Here is a 24066-nt window from a genome sequence, read left to right as displayed (position 1 = left end):
AAGTACCAGAGTCACCGAATCATGGAACAGACTGACAGCTGTAAAAAAGGAGGGAGGAATGATTGAAAGAAGGTGAAGGGATTAGTCAAAGAACATATATGAAAGGACCCGTGGACATGGACAACTATGTGGGGATTGACTATGGAAGTTAGAGGTAGTCTGGGTGGAAGGGGGTAAAGGGGGAAAATTGGGAAAACTGTAAAAGCATAAACAATAAAATATTTTTTAAATAATTATTTTCTTAAATTCAATGAACTACAAAAAATAATGACAACTAAAAGAAATTAGGCAAATTGAGCATGAAAACAATAAGTTCAATGAGAAGAAATCATAAAAAAATTCTAAAGTTGAAAAATATAGTGACAACTAAAGAATTTAACAGAAAACTTCAACAGCAGACTTTACCAAACATAAGGAAGAATCAGTAAACTATATCTGGGAATTTGAAAACATGCAATTAAAGAGGCAAAAAGAAAAATAAAGAATATCATTAAACATAGTAGTAAAGGTAGGCATAGAGTCAGATTAGAAATATTCTAATAATGTAATATGGTATGTTTACTTAACTCTAGTGTGAGGGTTACAGGAGAAGAGACCTAAAACATAACTATATAATATGTATATTAAATGATGCACAATATAAAAAGGGGGAAATGTTAACATCAAAAACATAAACTATCAGGAGAGCAGTAAAAGGATTGAATTTTTGCATGCGATCAAATGTAAGTTATTGTCAGTTTTTAAAAAAGGAAAAAGGACTCATGATCATATACAATAGTTTGGCAATTGGGGAAGGGAGTAGGTAAACAGGAACTACATGGTCATGAAAAAAATACAATAAAAATTAAAAAATAAACTTAGACCAATTGACATGATGTTCTATATAAGCTTCATGGTAACCATAAAGCAATAAATATAACAGATACACAAAAGGTAAAGAGAAGGTAGTCAAAGTAAACCACTATAAAAAATCATTGATTCACAAAGAAAGAGAATTAAATAGGAAAAAATAAACTCAGAAACTCCAAAACAGTAAAAAAACAAACAGTGAATAAGGTGACATTAGTAAATTTTCTCATCAATAATTGCTTTAAATGTAAAGGATTAAATTTTCAATCAAAAGAAATACAGTAGCTGAATTGATTAAAAACATCCCAACTATGTGCAGCCAAAATGAGACTCACATCCACTTTAAGGACCAATTTAGCCTCCATGTAAAGGGATGAAAATATATTCTATGTTAATGAAAACCCCTAGAAAAGAATAAGGATAGCTATGCTTATCTCAGAACAGATTTTTTTTAAATATATTTTTTAAAATTGATTATGCTGTTACAGTTGTTCTATTCCCCCCTTCATTCCCCTCCACCCTGCCCCCCATCCCCACCATTACCCCCCTTTAGTTTATGTCCATGTGTCCCAAGTCCTTTAGGTTCTATATTCCCCGTGCTATTCTTGCCCCCCCATCTATTTTCTATCTACTGTCTATGCTACTTATTTTCTGTACCTCCTTCCCCCATCTCCTCCTCCCACTCCCCTGTTGCTAACCCTCCTTGAGATCTTCATTTCTATGTTTCCACTCCTGATCTAGCTGTTCTTTTAGTTTGCTTTCGTTTTAGGTGTGGTTGTTAATAACTGTGAGCTTGTTGTTCTTTCACTGTTCATGTTTCTTTAACTTCTTTTTCTTAGATAAGTCCCTTTAACATTTCATATAATAAGGGCTTGGTGATGATGAACTCCTTGAATTTGATCTTATCTGAGAAGCACTTTATCTGTCCTTCCATTCTAAATGAAAGTATAGGGGTACCAGAAGGGGGAAAGACACAACCACCAGTGGAAAAATTATTTGAACAAATAATAAAAGAAAATTTCCCCAATCTGGCAAAGGAAATAGACTTCCAAGAAATCCAAGAAGCTCAGAGAGTACCAAAAAAGTTGGACTCAAGAAGAAACACACCAAGGCACATCATAATTACATTAGCCAAAATTAAAATGAAGGAGAGAATCCTAGAAGCAGCAAGAGCTAAAGGGACAATCACCTACAAAGGAGTCCCCATCAGACCGTCAGCAGATTTCTCAAAAGAGACCTTACAGGCAAGAAGGGGCTGGAAAGAAATATTCCAAGTCATGAAATCAGAACAGATTTTTAACTCAAAAATTATAACAAGAGACAAAAGAGGTCATTAAATAGTGATAAAACAATTACCACATGAAGAACATAACACAAGTATGGATGCACCCAAATTGGAGCCATTAAAAGATATTAGCAAATACTAACAGATCTGAGAGAAGAAACAGACAACATTACAATAATTATTGGGGATTTCAATACACCACTTTCAACAATGGATAGATCAACCAGTCAGAAAATCTATAAGGGAATAATGGGCTTGAATTATACTTTAGACCAATGACATTAACATGCAAATACAGAATATTGTATTGAACAAACAGAATAAGCATTCTTCTCCAGTATGCATGGAACGTGATCCAGGATACATCTCGTTAGGTCACAAAACAAGCCTTAGCAAATATAAGGTTAAAAGCACAGCAAGTATCTTTTCTGACTACAATGGTATACAACTAGAATTCAAAAACAAGAAGGCTGGAAAATTTATAAATGTGTAGAAATTAAACACAGTCCTGAACAACCAGTGGATCAAAGAAGAAAATAAAAAAGAAATAGAAATATATGAGGGGCCCAAAATAAACTAAAATTATCTTCTGGAGGGCAGGCACCTTATAGAGTTCCCCTGCTAGGTGAGTGTTCTAGAAACTGATCCGTATCAGTATATCAGCTGGCACTGTTGTGACAAACTGTGCTAGGCCTCAGTGAATCTTTCTGAAGACTTTTTAACACATCTGCCCATTTCATGGTGGGTGATTTATAAGCACACCTGTCCACACTACGTGGAGTGTTCAAGATTTTTTGACCAAAAACAACATGACCCCTGTGTCCCACCTCCCTATTCACTCAATTTCTCTCTAGTTTTTGGTTTGTTTGTTTCCTTGGATGAAGAAAGTCCTCAAAGGGAAATGTTTTGTCAATGCGGAAGAGGTGAAACAAAAAACAGCAGAACTAAAAGGCATCAAAATCGATGAGTTTAAAAACTATTGAGCAGTGGGAAAAAATGTCTTGATAGGTATGTTGCATGAAATGGAGAGTAATTTTAAGGTAACTGGAGTATAAACATGTAAGAATGAATAGACATTTTTTTGTAAATAAACTCCATTTTTGGGTCCCCCCATGTATCTTGAAACAGATGAAAATGAAAATACAACATACCTACACTTATGGAACACAGCAACAGCAGTGCTAAGAGGGAATAAAGACATAATACCAACATGAAGAAAAAAAAAAGGTCACAATTAAACAATCTAACTTTACATTTTAAGAATGTAGCCAAAGAGCAAACTAAGCCCAAAGTTAGCAGATAGAAGGCAGTAAGCAAAGATCAGATCACAAGTAAATGAAATAAAGGCTAGAAAACCAAATAAAAGATGAACAAAACTATGAGCTGGCTTTTTAAAAAGGTAATCCTGACTGCCTTCAGCTAGTCTAGAAAAAAAGAAGTTTTAAATAAATAAAATGAGAAATGAAAGAGGAGACATTCCACTGACACCATAGAAATAAAAAGGATCAGGAAAATACTATGAACAACTATAAAAAAATGAATAACCTAAAAAAATGAAAAAAATCCTTAGGTACATATAATCTACCAAGACTGAATTGAGAAGTAATTAAAATTTGAATAAACCAATAATGTGTATGGAGATTGAAATAGAAATTGAAAACCTCACAATAAATAAAAGTTCAAGAGCAGATGATTCCCCCAGTAAATTCTACCATGTAAAGAAAATTAATTAATACCAGTTTTTCTCAAACTCTTTCAAAAAATTAAAGGAATTCAAGGAAGGGGCCCTTCCCAATGTCATTTTATGAGGACATGGTTACCCTGCTTCCAAAGCCAGATAGACACTACAAGAGAACTCCACGACAGTACCTAAATATAGATGCAAATTTTATTTATAAAATAATAGCAAACCAGATTCAACAGCACACTGGAGGGATCATACACCATAAATAAGTGGGAAACGAGATGGTTCATCATATGCAAATCAAAAAATGTGATATACCATATTAATAGAATGAAAGATAAAAATATCATCTCAACTAAATGGGTGTAAAACAAATATACCTCATAAGAATAAAGGACATGTATGACAAGCCTACACTTAGTACCATTCTCAATGGTGAAAGTTTGAAAGCTTTCTGCTAAGTTTGGGATCAAGATAAGGGTGCCCACGCTCAAACTTCTATTCAACATAGTAATGGAAGTCCTAGCTAGAGAAATTAGGCAAGAGAAAGAAAGAAAATACATCTAAATTGGAAAGGAAGACAAAATCAACTGTGTTTGCAGATGAGCTATAATCTTATATAGAAAAATCCTAAGGACTCCACTAAAAAAATTGTTTAAAAAATATACAAACTTAGAAAGTTGTAGGATTCAAAATTATTGTACACAATTTAGTTATATTTTATCACTAACAGTGTACCATCATAAACAAATTAAGAAGTTCCCATTTATAGTAACACAAAAAATAATATGTGGAATAATTTTATGTAAGACAGTGAAAAAGATATACACTCAAAATCATGAGACATTGATGAGAGAAATAGAAGACACAAATAAATGGAAACATGTTCATCAATAAGAAGAATTAATATTATTCAAATTTCAAGACATTTATGGATCCAATGCAATCCCCATTAAAATCCCAACGGCATTTTTCACAAAAATAGAGAAGAGATTCTAAAGTTCATATGGAATCACAGAAGACCCCTGAATAGCCAACACTGTCATATAGAAGGAAACCAAAGCTGGATGCATGTCATGTCCTCATTTCAAACTTTATTCCAAGTCTATAATATTCAAAATAGTATGGTTCTAGCATAAAACAGACACAGACTAATGCCGCAACATCGAGAACCAAATATTCTGGTATTTTTCTATTACATCAATTTGTTCATACACACAATTGCTTTTATGATATATACTATCTGGTATTCAGTTTTAAAATTATTTAGTAGGATGTTTTCAATATAATAATGTCCGTGGAATTGAATTTAAAGTTACAAAAAGTTCTAGAAGAGGTTTCTGTTTAGGGAAAGAGTAAAACTTTGAAAAAAGAGGAAACTGGTTTTTCTTTTCCTGTTTACTCAATTATTATTCCTAATCTTTAAGTGGAAACACCTGCCATTAAAACTTGAAAATATTTCTCTTTAAAGTGAAATTTTACCCTTTGCAACAGCATAGATGGATATGGAGCATATAAGGCTAAGTGAAATCAGCCAGTCAGAGAAAGTCAAGGACCATATGATTTCAGTCACACGTGGAATCTAATGAGTAGAATGAGCTAACAAGTAAAATAGAGACAGATGCAGAGATAGAGAGCAGGCTGACAGGTGTTTTGGCAGTGGAGGGGTTAAGTGAAAAGGAAAGAAGAAAACTCATGGACATGGAGAACAGCGTGGTGATTGCTGGGTAATGGAGATGGGGGTAGAGGGAGAGGTGGAGGGGGGTATGGAGGGATAAATGGTGATGGACAGAGAGAGATTTGACTTGGGTTGGTGAACATACAGGACAGTGTACAGATAATGTATTCTGCACTGGAATTGTGCACTGGAACCAGTATAATTTTATTAACCAGTATTACCCCCAAGAAATTCAATTAAAAGGAAAAAAGTAAATATGATTTATTGATACTAGAAAGATTAGTAAAATGAAAGTACTTTCAAGGTAATTTTGTTATTGTAGTAGTACATTGAAATAGATTTTTTCCATTTAATGTATCTGAAATTAATATATTATGCAAAAGGACTAGAAAAGAGACTTAAGCAAGTCTACAGTGAACCTGCTGACACTAGCCGGTGTTGACTGAACACCCATTATGTGCCAACTACATACATTTTTGTCTCAATTTTCACAGCATCTCACCAAGTAGGTACTGCCCCAGACTATTCTGATTTAAAATAATTGGCTGGAAAGCAAGAGAGTAAATAAAAAAAAAATCTAGGAATAGATCATATTTGAATAATGTTCAAATTAAAACTTCAAAATTCAATTTGGCAAATTAAATCTCCGTAGTATTTAGTTAAATAAATTATAATTAAAGATGAAATTAAATTGTATATATAATAACATTTAATAGTAATTAAACATGTACTCAGTATTTAAAGTAAGAAAAAGATTTCATACTGAAGGTAAAAGTATTCTATTTAAAATATATATGTATATAATTTTATATGTATATATATACACATATTATATATATCAGCAATAGAAATTAAGTTTAGCCACATTTTTCAGAACACCATGAAAACCAGTGTCTTTAGCAAAGTAGATATTCTCTCTCTCTCAAAGAAATCCAGAGCTTGTCATTCCAAAGCAGGAACAGGCAGAGGTGGTCTATTCCCTGCTCCTGCTAACACTTGTCTTTCAACTTGCTCCTGGAGTTCCATTCATTGTGACTGCATTGAAGGGAGGAAGTACAAAAGAAGCATCCTTCAGTTCTCAGTCAACTTCAAAAAGTTTTTGCTGACTCTTCATTGGCTGAGAACTTTATGACAGGGACCCACTTAGAAGAGGTACTAGGAAATACATAGTCTGTAACTGGACATATTGGTGTTCTAAGTAATAGTATTTCTTTTTCCCTTTTTTAGAACTTTAAATAGCTTCAGTGTTGTGACTGTCAATTATATCTCAGAAAAGATGTGTAAAATAAAAAGAATGGGTAAATACATCAAAGCAAATATTAAAAGCAACAATGAAGAGATCACTTTTGGTTGTATCACATAAGACACATTAGAATTTAAGGCAAAAATGATCATTAGTGATAAAGGTAACTGAGTAAAGATAAAAATTTAATTTTTATCAGACATTGTATGTTTAATAATAAACTTAAAATGTATATTGCTAAATATAACAATAGTTGTATACATAAACAGTCACAATATTCTGTTCCTCAAAATAAGAATTGGAAAATGCTTCATTAAAGTGTATGTAATCTTTCAGTATACTTCTCTCAACTATTGTCTTATGCAGTAGGTATGAAATTGGTGAGAATAATGCAACTAATAAGGTTTATTTAATGCGCCTACATAGACTTAACCTGCCTAAGTATAATCAGGTGGCCAAATAGCAGTCCTTACCCTGGCTTATTGGCATTGAATGTACAATTTAAAAAATAAACACACACATGTATACAAACTCTAAATGATGTGTGATATAGATATGTACTATCTATGTGCATATCTCCATATTTAGAAATGTTTTATGTAGTTATACTTTAGTATATTCAACAGTAATTTTCAGTGGAACATCTTTTAAATGTATAATTTAAAATTATTTTATATATGTATGTTTTTAAGAAAAACAAGTATGCTTTTTAAATAAGTTTGAAAATTCATAATATTACTTTAGTGCTTTCCCCTAAATTAACTAACTAGCATTAGTTACTACTATAAATAATATATATGAGTCAGGGTTTTAAAATCATATATATGTTCAGGTTTTTAAATATCAGAATATCCTATATGGTGGTTAGGAAGTTGTAAGTGGGATCAAATCATTCTGTTGGTTGTAATTTGGACTTGCTTTCCCTTTTATGTTATGATAGTTTTTGTTTATTTTTATCATTTCTGAACCAAGACACATGAAGATTATGTAAATATGTTTGATTTCAGTTAAGGGTCAGATTTCAACTCAACAAAGGCTAGGTATGAAATAAATCTATGTGCTATGAAATGATCCCATAAACATCTGCTAGCTCTCAAGAGAGTAGATTTATGAGTTTCTCAGAATCTCAGCGAGAAACACCATTACATTCTTGAGTATAAGGTACTCTCGTTCATGAATATATTTTATAGTTTATAGAACTGGACCTCAAATGTGTATCCTAATTAGTGAGTGATTATTGAGACAAAAGTTATAAATGTATAATCTTTTAGACACCTTTTGTAGTGCTCTTCTTTAAAATTTTAAATTTTTTAAATTTGTTCTTTATGATAAATCTTCATTAGAAGTGTTCTTTCGACAAGTGAAACTAAAATTTTGGGAAGGGAAAATACTTTAAAAGTCAGAGCCTCTCCTTGAGTTCACTAGTTCATTAACTTAGAAATTAGTAGAAGAGAAAATTAACAAGGGAATTGGGGCATACCATGGAATTACTTTCAAAGCTAAACAGGAAAGTAAAACTGTGTCAAAATCATAATTAGTATTTGCCCTTGAACTGTCTTTGTTAGCAGAAGTGGAACAGTGGAAAATACTGTGTAGAGCCATTGGCTGGAAATAGTGCCTTTCCTAGCCAATAAATCCCAACCACTTTAGTGGACTATAATTGAGAGGAGAGCCTATAATCTTTGTGTTTGAAAAAAAAGCAGAGCACATCTTGTTCTACATTTCTGACTTGCATCAGGGAACCAGTTGAAGAAGCTATACCATTCAGGATTTCATTGCCACTAATTAAAAGTTGGATAAAATTACATTTTCAAAATTTTTTCTAGATGACACAATTTTGGTAAGCCTAGAAGGCAGTGGGTCATACAGTTACTTTGGTGGGTAATTTCCACTTTGAATATTTCTAGAGTGAGCCCCTATGACTATTGTAAGGAACCCTTGTTGAAGTGGGGCTACACAGACCTGAAGGTCAGAAATTTGCCCTGGCGTCACGAACATATGTTTGTGATATAGTCTTTCCTATAGAAGGTGTTCGGCTGGGCAATTAGTCAGCTAGGTAACTACTGAGCATCTCCACACCATGAAGTAGACAGAGTCACACAAGATAATTTCTATTCACTCAGCTTTTATTGAATGCATGTTCACTTGAAGTAGAACATCAGCATACATTAATAGTCTACTTACACTCTGTAACAATCTAAGAGAAATATAACACACACAGAGCAATCAATGGGGAATTACAAACCTGAGTCCCAGAGTCTCAGTCTGCAGGTCTGGGAGATGGCACAGTGGGCAAGAGAGTTGTCAGCATCTTGCAAGGAAGGATCTCTTCGAGTTGGGTGGGCAACAGCAGGCAAAGTCCTCACAGTCCAGTGGGCAGAGTCTTTGGTAGCCAGTGCCAAGGGAGATCAGCATGGCATAGATCAGCACACTGGTGTGTGGAGCTTGGCTGTTTCAGCAGTGGTCTGGAGCCTGCCTCACTTATACCTTGAGAGTGGTATACTCCACCCTTCTGGGTCTCTAGATAAGTGTCTTGGTAACCCTGATGGCAAGTGGGGAATTTGTCCAGGAGCCTATCTATAGGAAGTCCCGCACTGTACACATGGCTGTTCTGATCATTTGTGCAGATATCATGGCTATTTTGAACATGTCTCTTTGCCAGATCTATCTAGCATGACATAGGCAGTTTCCTTCCTGAACCAAAGTGTCATGACTGACTGGGAGCCATCTTGGTTGACATGAGTGACTCCATTTGGTTTTATATATTTTATGCTGTCTTGACCAGACCAATGCCATTTTATTGGTCCCACTCTCCACATTTGACATCATGAGGAATTCCCATTAGCCTTGAACATTTTTAGCTATGTTGGCTTTCCTGTTCCAACACTTTTTATACTCTAATTTATCACTTCCTTTTTTTATTTATTAAAGGAAAATAAAATTGCCAGATATTTCTTGTGTGCATATGTTGCAAAGGACAAATAGAGTTTATTTGTATGGAAGTCAGCATTTCATGTCTTTGTAAAATCAGAAGAAAATGTTTACAAGTGATGAATGGTTTGAAAAGTGTGTGGTTTTATGTACTACATCCAGTGGCTATATAAATTTTTTTCATCTCTCCTTTTAACCTTTCTCATTTCCTGCCAACTGTATGGCAGAATTATTTTATTTATCTCCATATTGTCAAGTGTTTTCCAATATTTAACTACATTATTTTGACTCTTCTCAGAAGGAACATGCAGTCTCCCAGCCAGGTTTTACTAAATAGGTAGTGGCTGTCTTAACTTGACCTCAGATAAACAGGGTCTTCAGATGTCTTATCAGTTTTCGATTTCAGCTTTAAGCAATTGATAAGGGATTAGAGGAAATGGGAAGCAGCCTGAAGAACTAATGCTTGGGAAATCCTTAGGAGAGCTTCAGTGCTGAAACTGAAATAAACTGTTTTATGGAAACATTGATCTGAACATGTTGAGCAGTAAGGTAGAAACCAGGTATGCGGCAGTTGAACCAAGACAGACTAAGTCTGTTTGGAACATAAATTAATAATCTGGAACTAGGATGCCTTCCTTTAGGTGCTTAAAAAACATGATGTGATTTACATAGTACAGCCCCAGCTTCACCTAATGGAGAGGAAAATCTTAGGGTCATTGAGTTAGTTGATTTCAGCTTTTTATACGGAGATATTGTAATCTATGGGCTGTAGTAGCATTCTGCCATCTAACCTTGATTGGACACTAAACACTCACTCAGCACATCTATATGATGTATGTAACCACTGTAGGGAGGCAGTAGATAGATCACATTGATGTGCACTGGAACTCAGAAAATCCTGTTGAATTCAGAAAGTGTTCAGAGTCATGAAGATACAAATAGCTAATATTGTCCCTTTTATATTGGAGAAAATGACCTATTTGGTCATAGTTTCTGAGAAAATTGAAGAAGCTGTATTCCTTATTTTAAATGAGAATGAGATGTGAATCCCTTTCAAACACTTCACATCACTTTGGCCCCCACATTAGGAATGTTGAAATGATGTAGTAAGCCAGATGATAGTAGAATCATATTATCAGTTCCTTGTATTTTTACTTAATTAAATTTTACTTAAACAATATTTTTAACAATAAAAAAACCTTGGAATAAGAGCTTAGATAAGTGAAAGAATAATAATCTACCTTATTATTAAGCAGATTAAAAACAATGGTCTTCAAGTTTATTATTCAGTAGCACATTTTGTTCATCAACTTGTCAAAATAGTTTCTGATATATCATTTATATAATTTGTGATGTATTTATAGAGAGCATTAGTAAAGAGACAAAATTTATTTTACTGGTACTATGATACAAAAGAAGCAACCCCTACCTTTGGTTCTTTTATTTCTTTTTTCATTAACCTTTTGAATTAAATATTTAAATTGCAAATTTTCAATTTTCATAATTTTAATATACTCATTTAAGGTACTGAATTTATTTCTGCATACCTCTTTGGCTGTGTTCATAATGTTTGATATGTGGTATTTTTATTTTCACTCAGTTCTAAATATTTATAAATTTCTGTTACTATTTTTTCTTTTCTCTACATGTATTTGTAATTCTTATCAGAGAAACTCCCAGAAACTCAGCTCTTCTAGCAGACACAGTAAATAATTACAGGCTAGCGGGCCCATTAGCATCATGCATGCAAAGTTATTCATGCTAACTTCTAATAGGAAAGCAAAGCAACGGTGGCTAGATCAAGGGTGACCAGCATCCAGAGGGCCAGAGTCCAGGTGACTAGAAGCCAAGTGGCCAAAAACAGTGGCCAGAGGCCTTCCCAGCGAGAGGCTGGGTTGCCAGGGACCCCGTGGCCAGAGACCAGCTGGCCAGGAGTCCCCCATGTGGCAAGACAGCCAAGAGGTCAAGTGAGTGAGTCTTTTGTGTGAGGGACTTATATAGTTGGCAAGATGGGGGTGAAGTTACATATTGATTGACAGGTAAAGGTGGTGTCAGCTTTTCCCAGGAGATGTGGCTACTCAAATGCAGGTGTGTGTGTGGGGGGTCTGTTAGCATGAATCCTTATCTGGTTCATTTTGTATATGTGACAGGAGGCAGGCAGTTAACCAAATTTGTTTTATGGGCTTTTCCTTTGTTTGGTCACTATAGTCCATTTAACTTACGTCATCTTATGTAGTTAGAAAAAACATTTGTTCTTGTGATGAGAACTTTTAAGATCTATTTTATTAGCAATTTTTAAGTAAGCAATATAATTATTAACTATAGTCACAATGTTGTATATTATATCCCCATGACTTATTTATTTTATAACTGGAAGTTTGTACCTTTTGTCCCCTCCACCCATTTCTCACATTCCCTACCTGGTTCTGGCAACAACCAATCTGTTGCCTTTACCATGACTGGGGCTTTTTGTTTGTTTTATTTTGTTTTTATAACTCTAAAAATAAATTATATTGTATTGGTATTTGTCTTTCTCTCTCTGACTTGTTTCACTTACTATAATGCCCTCAAGGTCCATTCACGTCATTGCACATGGCAAGAATTCTTCTCTGTTATGGCTGAATAATTCCATTGTGTACATATACCAAACCACAGTTTTCTTTATCCATACATCCATCAATGGGCACTGAGGTTGTTTCCATATCTTGCCTATTGTAAATAATGCTCCAGTGAACATGAAGGTACATTTTTTTGAGGTAGTGTTTTCATTTTCTTGGGATAAATATCTGGACATGGAATTGCTGGGTCATATGGTCCTACCTTTAATATTCTGAGGACCCTCAAGACTGTTTTCCATAGTGTCTACCCCAGTTTCCATGCGCAGCTACAGTGTGCGAGTTTCCCCTTTCTCTTCATCCTGGCCAGCACTTGTTATATGTTGTCACTTTGATAATAGCCAATGTAACAGTGTGAGGTCATGTCTCATTGTGGTTTTGATGTACATTTTCCTGATGATTAGTGGTGTTGAGCCTCTTTTCATGTACCTGTTGTCTATCTGTATGCATTATTTGTTAAAATCTCTACTCGAGTTATCTGCTCACTTTTTAATTGGATGTTTATTTTCTCTTGAGTTATATTAGATTTTTATATTTGGGGTATTAACCTCTTATCTGATATATATAGAGATAGATATAGATATAGAGAGATATAGGCATCTATATCTATATATATAATATTTTCTCCCATTTAGTAGGTTGCCTTTACATATTGTTGATGATTTTCTCTGGATGCAGAAGCTATTTAGTTTGATAAGGTCAGCTTGTTTATTTTTGCTTTTTCTACTTTTGCTTTTAATGTCAGGTTCAGGACATGTATCAAAGAGCTTACTGCCTATGATTTGTTTAAGAAGTTTTATAGCTTTATGGTTTCAGGTCTAACAATAAAGCCTTCAATGCATTTGAGTTCATTTTTGTATATGGTGTAAGACAGTGGTGCAATGTTATTTTTTTTGCTTGTAGCTGTCCAGTTTCTTCTCTCCTCTTGAGTGAAGCATTCATTCAAAATGGTTTCCACTGAATTTTATTTGTAAGAGTATTATATGTAGTTAAGATCCTAATATTTTTTAATCATATGGCTTAAAAATGTATCTTCTCAGTTTGTAGTTTGCCTTTTCTTATTCTTTGTAGTATTATTTGACCAGTGTAAGATTATAATCTTAATTTAATTAGATTTCTTCAATATTTCACTTAGTCATATTATTTATATTTTGTGTATGTAATTTTCCGTCTTGAAATCCTCAAGATGTCACCTAATTGTCTTTTAAAACTTTTATAATTTTATCTTTACATTTATGTTTTAATCCACATGAATTTAATTGTTGTTTAAAGAGTGATATAGGGAAAACTTTCTTCATATAGATATGTAGAATAATTCATTGAATAACTCACCTTTATGGATAAATCCTACTAGCACCATAATAAATCACATTTTCATCCATGAGTAGGTCTGGTGCTGGGATTTCTGTTCTGTTCACTTGCTTTATTTTTCTTTTGTCCAAAATCATATGGTATTTATTGTTACAGCTATTTCAGATTTTTATAATAATGTAATACAGTTCCCACCTTGTTCTGTTCTTGTTTTGGCTCATATGTAATTTGGTAATTAATTGTCATCTGTTCTTTCATGTGAATATCAGTGATATTTTTCAAATTAAAAAACTATTGAGATTTTCATATAAACTGATAAGAATTAAAATATACAATTTGTACTTTATGCTTAAATGGCAAGATAAAGCATTGTAATTTTTTAGAGATCTTTTATTTATTTATTTTTAGATAGAGTGGGAGGGAGAAAGGAGAAGGGAGAGAAATGTCACTGTGGGGTTGCCTCCCCCGTACGTGTACTGGGGACCAGGCCCACAACCCAGACATGTGTCCTGACTGGGAATTGAACCAGTGACCCTTTCTTTAGTTTGCAAACCAGCACTTTATCCACTTAGCAACACCAGCCAGGGCTCACTGTAATTTTTAAAAGCCCAGATACTTGTTTCAAAATTTATATATATATATGTGTGTATATATATTTTTAAATTATTTTTGCTTGTTGCTGATTTATAGAAATTGCTTTGTTTTTGTCTACAATCTAAAAGGTAGCTAGAGACTCTCATAGATTTTGTTATTTCTGGTTTGTGTTTTTCTATATATAAAGCAATTTTATTTATTGATAGTGACATTTTGTTCATTTTTAATCCCTTTAACTATTTTACATATGTTTATAATGTAGAAGTGTCAATAAATTAAATTCTTATTTATTCCTGGTCTTAAGGAGAATTCTTTAAGCATTTCACTGTTAAGTGTAACATTTGCTGTAGGTGTGTGATAAAAGCCATATTTCCATTAAAAATAAATTTAATTCCATCAAATACTCTTTTTTTTTTCTGGAATGAGTTTTTTTCCTCCACTAAAAGTTCACTACTGACTTCAGTGGAAGTTATTTAATTTCCAGAGATACACAAATGAATTAAGGCAAAAGTGAGTTTAACCATAGGAGATTTAAGAAAAGCTCTGGTGCTGTTTATATGCTAAAAAGTTCAAAGTTAGGAGCAAAGTCTATCAAGAGCAGCAAGCGACTTTGCCAGAGATTTAACTGCTAAAGAAGGCAAGTGATGTGGAATGATTTTTTATTTTTTAGAAAAATGTTACTTACCTGCAAAATGAATTAATTTAATGGATTTTTTAATATTAAACCAATCTTGCTTTCCTAAATTGAACTCTAGATTTATTTTACTAGTGTTTTGTTTATTTTTAAATCTCTGTTTATGTGTGAAGTTGGCCTTTCATTTTCTCATTCTCTTCTGTTGTTAGTGTTTGGTGTTAACATTATACTCTCCATCAAATGAATTATTGTTTGTGTTCTTCTTCTTCTTCTTCTTCTTCTTCTTATTATTATTATTATTATTTGCATTCTTCGAAAGAGTTTGTGTAAGGCTAGAATTACCTATCCTTATTTCTTCCAAGTTTGGTAGAATTTACATGTAAAAGTGTCTGGAATAAGTAGCTGTTGGGATATTTTAAATCTCTTAATGGGCTTGTTTAATCAATGCAGTATTATTCAATCCTTGTGTTACTAAGTAAATGATGCTCCATCTGTGTCTAGAACTGTTTATTACCTGAAGGTCTTTTTCACCTCATAACATTATGTCTATACTAACTTTCTTTTGGTTGTCCTTCCCCTTGTTGGTTAACTCACTTTCCAGTATTTCGCTTTGATTGTTCTCTTTCTTGTTCCTATGTTTTAGGTAGACCTTTACTAAACATACTTAATAACAAAGTAATAGCAAAACCTGTCTCCAGCATATTCACGTAGTTTCCACATACCACCTCAGCCACCTCTAAAAATAGTCTTTAATTCCCATGCTTATCATTTTAAGCTGACTTTATATTTTTAGCACATGGAAATTTTATCTATTTTTTTCTACTTTATTTTTTTCAGATTTTTTTATTGTTCTTCAAGAACGGTTGTCTCCATTTGCCACCACCACCTTCCCCCACCCCACCATCCTCAATCTACCACCCACCACCCTCAATTCCATTCCACTCTGGCTTCGTCCATGTGTCCTTTATACGTGTTCCTTGATGACCCTTCCCATTCTTTCCCCCATTATCTCTCTCCCCTCTGGTAACTCTCAGTTTGTTCTCTATTTCAATGTGTTTGGTTATATTTTGCTTGCTTGTTTTATTTCTTTATAACACAATTAAGTATTTTTAAAATATCTGATAACATAATTTATCTTCCATTTTTGTGTTTCTTAGCAAAAAAAAAGTTCATATCAGTTCAGTATATCAATTTGCCACAAGTCAAAAACCTTGGGCTATTATTTCTTTAACTTAATGGTCACATCATTATCAGTCTTATTTTGGGTTTAGTACTTCTTCATCACCACTTTGTCCCATTTTGTTCTTGTCTTCTATTTCCAGACTTTATTCATTTCACAACAGTTATTTTCTATCATCATTTTTACATATTTGGAACTATTTTATTTTCATTTTTAAAACTATGTTCTCAGAAACATAAAATGTCCATGGCTACAGCTCAGTGTTGATTTATTGTGACTGTGCACAGATAGTCAGTCACATGACCTAAAGCCACTGTTGGTTGTGATGCATACAGATGGCCTTTGAACCACATGGATTTGAAGTGCGCAGGTGCACTTACACACAGACTTTTCAATAAGTATTCACAGTAATAATGTAAATATCTTTTCCTTATGATTTTCTTAATTACATTGTCTTTTCTCTAGCTTACTTTTTTATAAGAATATAATACACAATACAACAAAAAACTATGTGCTGATTGACTATGTTATTAATAAGGCTGCTATGTAATAGTAGGCTATCAATAAAACATTTTTTAAAGATTTTACTTACTTATTTTTAGAGAGAAGACAGGGGAGGGAGAAAGATCAGTATGTGGTTGCCTTTTGCATGTCCCCAACTGGGGAACTGGCCTGCAACCCAGGCATGTGTCCTGACTGGAAATCAAACCAGCAACTATTTGGTTCACAGGCTGGCAATCAGTCCACTGATCCACACCATCCAGGTATTAGTAAAAGTTTTGGGGGAGTCAAAATTTACACATAGATTTTGCTCTGCACAGGAGTTAGTGCACCTAATCCCATATTATTCAAGGGTCAACTGTGTATCTACATTTAAACTTTAACATAAAATTAAAAACAGCAATTTTTTCTGTTTCTAATGTGTTAATCAGTAATCGATATGAACAAAAATCCAATATTTTAACAAAAATTACACTTATTGAAATCAGATAAGTTAATCTTAATATCGAAAGAAGTAATGCATCTTGGATAGATAAATTGTTTGCAAAAACTTTTCACTTTAACATAATAGAGCTTTTCCGCCAATATGTAATTTATCGCCCTTTTACTAGGCAAATATCTCCATATACTCTGCTCTCAGGAAGTACTTCTTTTTCCTCAAGGTCCCTATAAATGAAGACAAACTTAGTATAATGCATTGTCTATTAATCCCCAATACCATGCATTCCACAGGGAGGAAATATAAACCTAAGTCATGGTACTTTCTAAGGAAACAGAACTGTCTTACATTTTTATCTCATTCCCCATGAAATTTCAGTTTGTAGATTGTACAAGCTGTACCTTCCACAGTAATGATTATAGAAACCAATAAAGTATTAGCATTTCCCAGACTCTAGAAATAATAGCTGTGTCCTAAAGCAGTCATTTCAGTTCCCTGGACAAAGTTTTGTGTTCTACAGAATATTACATATAGCTTATCTACAAGCTATAGAGGTCACACACCTCTTGGCTTACTGAAATGGTCATTTTAGTAAGAAGCCCAGCCTTTAGTCCTTGACCTAGAATATCTTTAAGAGTATATTTAGGCAAGATATCTCTGGTTCTTTATCTCAGGCATGCTTTAAAGCTGCTTTGCCTTGACTTTTTCACAGAGCATACCTGATCGAGGATTGTCCTTTTAGTTAAGTACATGACAATATGTGAGAGTCTATCTATTGAAGGTTTTCTCAGGGACAACTTTGGCATCTTTATAAATTATAATTGGATAGACTCAGCTGGTGTGGCTCAGTGGATTGAGTGCTGACCTGAGAACTAAAGGGTGGCAGGTTTGATTCCCAGTTTGGGCACATGCCTGCCCAAACATTGGTTTAGCATTTACTTCCACATGGCTTTCTTTTATACATGCTAAATAGCTTTGTTCTTTGATATTACTTTTGAAACTTTATTTTTTATTTGGAAAATGATAGTGCAAAAATTCTGAAGATATTCAGAATGTATGCACACGTTATTTTATGCATTACATGGTGGCCAATAAGTTTATATTGATTTCTATATTTTATTGATGGTTATTTGTCAAAATTCAAGTAATTGTAAATTATACCAAGCTGCATTTGAAATGACCAGGAGAATGGATCTTAATTCACAAATAGAGAATTGCAAGTAGTAAAAAATGATTTTTATATTAAAAATTCAACAGGATTGTAAACTGAAAAACAGTATATACACCAAGAAAATTATGCTGAAAACCTTGAACTACTGAAGCTTTTCAAGAATGCTAATGGATATTCGTGATAAATTTTTAGAACTTTAATTTGATTATTATGATATTCTGAGCCATGAAGTGTATTTGTTAGTTTTGCTAAAAATTATGCTGCATAACATAACAAACCATCAAAAACTTTCAATGACTAACAACAACACAATGTATTCAATGAAATGACTGAATGTGTGGCTCTGTTTCTGACTGTTGTTTGGATTTATGTATTCTCCATCGAAGTTGCATTCAGGGGCTGATGCCACCTGGGGAGTAATATTTGAACATATAAAGCCTGATTTGATATGGTTCATTATATCAAGTCACATCCAATCATTAAGGCAAGTCACCAGATCAATCCCAAAGTGAGTAAGGAGAAGAGGTATATATATAGTGTATGTACCATAATAAAGCCATTTCAAGAGGGGGAAGGTTCAAGATGGGGAAGGAAAGAATTGTGAATAGATGACACTATCCGCCACATGGTATACACTTGGTTATATTTTGTATCATTTTTGAATGCTTTACATAAATAAATCCAAAATATACTTTGAGAAGCATAGTAGATGAAGAAGCCATGTATTTGAAAATGATTATTCAGACAGATGGTGCTATTTCAGTTCTGTAAGCCATTTGTTTATTCATATGTAGTCTTTGTTTTAAAGTGTGAAGCGCTATTTACTTAATGTGTGTAAAGTGTGGATCCCCAATTCTGGGTTGTGTAATAGAACAAAACACGAAATGAGTATAAGAACATTATGAATTTAGAAAACACCATTTATGAGTTTTATTGGGTGGCAAATGTTCCGTCTTACACATTGAACAAAAATAAGCCCTCCTTTCATATGCTTATTACAGTTGCATATTGGAATTTACCTGCTGTAAATTACACTTGAGTTTTATGACAGTGCACAAAGATGCACTCATGGAGCACTGTAGTGAGTGTGCCACGTAGTCCTGTGCCAAGTCAGAGCCGACTAGAGGCAACACTGAAAACGAAATTCGGCCTTGGCCATTTCACATTGCCCATTTCTCTCACTCAGTACGTGTTCACTGATGCTCCCAAAGCCTTCACTCTGTTCTTTAGTGAAGAACTGAGTTCTTTTGGCTTCCCCCATGTGCACCTGATTCTCTCTTACCTTTATTTAGTCTCCTATCCTACTCATTTTAAACCTTTATTTTATATAGAAAGTTTTATTAAACACTCTTTTAATAAGTAGAAGACATAATCTTCTAGGATGGTGGTTTTCAATTATTTTTAATCTTGTAGCACTATAAGAAATAGATATTCATTGCAACCCATGAAACACATACATCTACACACACATAAAACAAAATTTTCACAAATGATAGTTACCCTTAGTATGCATGATACATTCTTATCTATTCTATTTCCTTGTGCCTAAATACTGGTAGAAGCTCACTAAACCCCAGTAGTATGTCTCAACTCACTCTAAAATGCTACTTTAACATTTTTAGGTCCAGCTGGTGGCCAGAATGAAAAGACAGAGGAAGAGGAATCATACATATCATATGCACTCTGACATCATCAAATACTAAACAGATGAGCCATATCATATGTACTAAATATGTTTATAAAATGAAAAAGCTAATTTTGGTAAAAATAGTAATACCAGACCTCATTAAGAATAAAGAGGCAGGACCTGGGTTTCTAATCAGTGTTTCAAGAGGATTAACAGGAGAAAAATTTTGTTTGATTGGCATGACTTTCAGCAAGACATCTTTGGAGATAGCCTGACTTTGTGAGATGGATTAGATACAGTGGTTCTTTTTGTGAATTAGTGTAGAATAAACATGAAGTAAAGGATTGATGCCAAATATGTCTGAACATGAGTTTCAGGTCAAGGGTCTTAAAATTTAATCCTTGGGCAATGAGAGTGTCTTTGAGTTTCTGATTTGGAGACTGGAATGATGTAAAAAATGTTTAAAAAGAGAATTTGGTAGGTGTGTTGTAGTGTGGTCAACTTACCTGCTTTTGTACTTTTGTATATTTTTATTAGATTTTCTGATAAACCTTCTGTGTTGAAGTCGTTAATCGCTAAACAAGATTAATGTACCACACCACTCTGGGACTTACAGCATTTTAACAATAATTAAATTGAATAGTATTTTCACTCTGGTGAAGAGAAACTAGGCATAGTATTGAGAAAGTATTCATGGAGATATGATGTATTCAGCTCTCAGATCATAAGTTTATGCTGAGAATTTTAAATGTTCTGGTGTAGCTCAGTGGATGGAGTGCAGGCTGAAAACCAAAGGGTCACCGGTTGGATTCCCAGTCAGGGCATGTGCCTGGGTTGCAGGCCAGGTCCCTAGTGGGGGCCACATGAGAGGCAACCACACACTGATGTTTCTCTCCCTCTCTTTCTTCTTCCCTTCCCCTCTTTCTAAAAATAAATAAGGAAATTCTTTAAAACAATAAATGTTCTTAAAAGCATTATTCCAATAACCAGTATATGTTTACTCTGCATATTACTGTTTAGAATAGTTTTACTTTTGTCTGTGGTCCTAATCTTTTTAAGGACTACTCAAATGAGCTTCAGATTTGAGAATTATAACAATTTTATCAACATTTATGTTCTAAGAAATTAATAACAAATACTCAAAATAGCATGAAGTATCAATATGACCATATAGTAAAAAATAGCGAGATTTTTCTTTATTTTTACTTGGTTTTAAAATTTTTTAAATTGATTTTAGAAAAATGAAGAGAGTGAAAGAGAAGCATCTATTTGTTCCACTTATTTATGCATTTATACATTCATTGCTTGATTCCTAAAAGTGCCCTGACCAGGGATTGAACCAGCAACCTTGGTGTATTGGGATGATGCTCTAACCAACTGAGCTACCCGGGTAGGGACTTTATTTTAATATGTAGAAAGAGGGGAAGGTAGGGAGAAAAAGATGGAGAGAAACATCAATGTATGGTTGCCTCTCACATGCCCCTAATTGGGGACCTGGCCCTCAACCCAGACATGTGACTGACTGAAAATTGAACCTGCAACTTTTCAGTTTGCAGGCCAGCACTCAGCCTACCAGGCCACACCAGCCAAGGGGATTTTTCTCCTCTCATAAAGTATTTTGCAGAGGGTATAAGCATAGCGCTTATAATTGTGATTCTTTCTGAGGGATAAGTAAATTGACTATGTTATGCTTCAAGGTACTGGTTTCTGTTTTACCGTGAATAAAAAAAATACTGGTTTTTGCTTTACCTCAATCTTCTGAGGTTTGGTCACTGGTGATGCCCCAGGGCTGCTGATTCTCGCTGTTTCCATATGCACCCCTAGGACTTCACTATCTAGAAACACCAAAGATGCCATATAACTTTAATATACTTTACTAGAGCATAAGAAGATACTGTTTATACACTAGAGGGAATCAAGGGATGTGTGGATGAACTGCTCCTGTATATTTTAGATTATCATCTTAGAAGCAAATCATGTTTCTGTGCGATATCCCCCAGTGCTGTATCAGAGACAGATTATAAGGCCGTGCTCTCATGGGGCTGACTCTGGAGGAATTGAGCTAAACTCATTTCTAACATATACATGTGTATGTTGTTTATATACTAAAAAATGACTGTGTGTTTCTGTGCCTTCAGAGATAATTATTGAAGAATTTTCTAATTTTACAAACAGGAAAATGTTGAAATAGCAGAGAATTTTCTTTAGGGAGAAAATCTCCTATACTTTAGCAAACACTATTATATATAAAAGTAGTATCTTCACGCACATAAATGATCAAATTCTTGAAAATGCAGGCACCCTCCTTATCATATAACTGCATTTCAACAGTGTTTTATAGCAATCTGTGATACACGCCCAGAGAATTATCTTTCTCACCTCTCTCTCTCACTCTTTCTTCTCCCATTCACCCTCCCTTTTTGCCTCTCCCTCTTCTCCCCCCCCTCCTCTATGTGTGTTCTTATCTTGTTAGAGTTGCTTTCATGTGCTTCTTAAGGAGGTTTGGTCATATGGTTTCCTCTCTGTGCATGCCTCTTTTCTTCCTATACGCAAATACAATTCTTAACCGTTTTTTAAAAAATCCATTTGAAATCATAGAGCCTTCAAGAAGTTTCCCAAAGCTTTCAACAGATTCAATCATATGCCCCCATTTTCACTGTAGCCTGTGCTTTTAAAATTTTAGTTATCCTTCCATGGCTTATTTGACAGCAAGTCCACCTATTCGTCTCCTAATTTTCTACTGTAGGTCAAGGGCTGTGTCTTGCTTTCTTCACACATCTTAGTCATCAATGCATAGTTGCACAAAATTGGCACTCAATAGATGTTTAAGTTGAATTTTGACTGTGAATCATTTTCCAACCATGTATGTGGCTTTAGGCATACTTCTTTACTGATATCGACATTTGTTTAGAAGTCTCTTTTAAAAACTGTGTGTGCCTTGGTGTTGATAGTCTCACTCATCTTTGTATTCCCATGTGTTAGCCAACACTGACTGAGTTCTAATTGTGTTACAGACTCAGTACTAGGTTATTTTTTTTGATGGACTCATCTTATTTTGTCTCCAGAATAGCCCTCTAAAATAGGTGGGCATTAATATGTCAAACTTATAGAAGAAGCAAATTATGGCTCCATCATTAATTTACTTCCTAAGGTCTTCAGAACCAGTGAGTGACAGAACTAGGAGTAAAACAGAGAATTCTGATTTGAAAACTTAATCCCCATCTTTAACACCTGAACAGTTAAATTCATGAACAAATATGACTTCGTAGTTAATGATGTTTGTCCAGTTAGAGAGAGAACCAGCATGTGACTCCCTAAAAGATGATACTTTAATTCTATTCAACAGGTATTGGAATCAATGAGAGATAAATATGTTAGTGAAAAATGGAGTGGGGGAGAGGTAGTGGGTCTGTTTTTATTATATTTAAATGATTTATTATTTTTCTATGATGTGGCTAGTTACATTTTAATTTTCCTGTTAATTTTTAAATTTTTATTTTGTGGCAGTTTTATTAGGTATAATCATAATGGCAAGGCACTTATTCATCTTCATATTTGTTAGACTTGTACACAATGTCATGTATGAAATAGATCATCAATACATTTTATTTGGGAAAAAGCATTAGCTGGTTTAAAGCTCAGGATTTTGAACAGCTAAGGTTTTGCTTTTAAAAATAATAAATGTTACCATTTATTGAGTTCCCATTAAGGTGTGTAGTATACAAGGAGTAAGAATATAGGGTACCTGTATGAGTCATCTATGGTTTCATTAAACATTAGGCCAAAACTTAAGGCTTCAAATAGCCAACATTTATTGTCATTTCTTTCGTTAGGAATCTAGGGTCTCAGATTTAAGGTATCTAATGAAAGTGTAGTAAAGCTGGTTAAAGTGGCTGCAGTCTCATCAGAAGACTAGAGGAGAATTACTTCCCAATTCACTGATGTGATTTTCAGTTTCTTGCTTCTTGTGGCCAAGAGCCTTTTGTCAGTCGCTTGCCATGTCAGTTTGCTTTGCAGGGCTTTCCTGAGACATGGCACCTGGTCGGTTTTACCAGGTGAACAACTGGAGTAGGGGGGTGGGTGAGGTTGAAGACTGAGAGGGAAACACCAAAATGGAAGCCAGAGTCTTTTTAAAAGATAAATTAGAAGTCACATTTCACCATTTCTCGTACATTCTGTTGTTCGAAAGTGAGTCACAAAGTTTAATCCATATTCGATGAGAGAGGATTATCCAAGGAATAATTACCAGGAGGAGGACTTTGGGGACCATCTTAGAGGCTGCCTCTCATAGGACTTACCCTGCCATTCTTTCTTCTTGAACCAA

The 24066-nt window shown here is 34.1% G+C and overlaps 1 protein-coding gene across 1 annotated transcript in view; it reads left to right on the top strand.

Moving 5' to 3' along the window:
• Nucleotides 1–24066, top strand: part of DPP10 (dipeptidyl peptidase like 10) — a 713494-nt gene that overhangs the window by 101888 nt on the left and 587540 nt on the right. The gene's annotated exons all lie outside the window — the stretch shown is intronic.

Source organism: Artibeus jamaicensis, unplaced genomic scaffold, assembly GCF_021234435.1.
Source record: "Artibeus jamaicensis isolate MK-2021 breed Jamaican fruit bat unplaced genomic scaffold, CSHL_Jam_final contig_536, whole genome shotgun sequence".
Lineage (NCBI taxonomy): Eukaryota > Metazoa > Chordata > Mammalia > Chiroptera > Phyllostomidae > Artibeus > Artibeus jamaicensis.
Note: the sequence above shows the minus strand (reverse complement) of the source record. Positions and strands in the feature narration are given on the sequence as shown.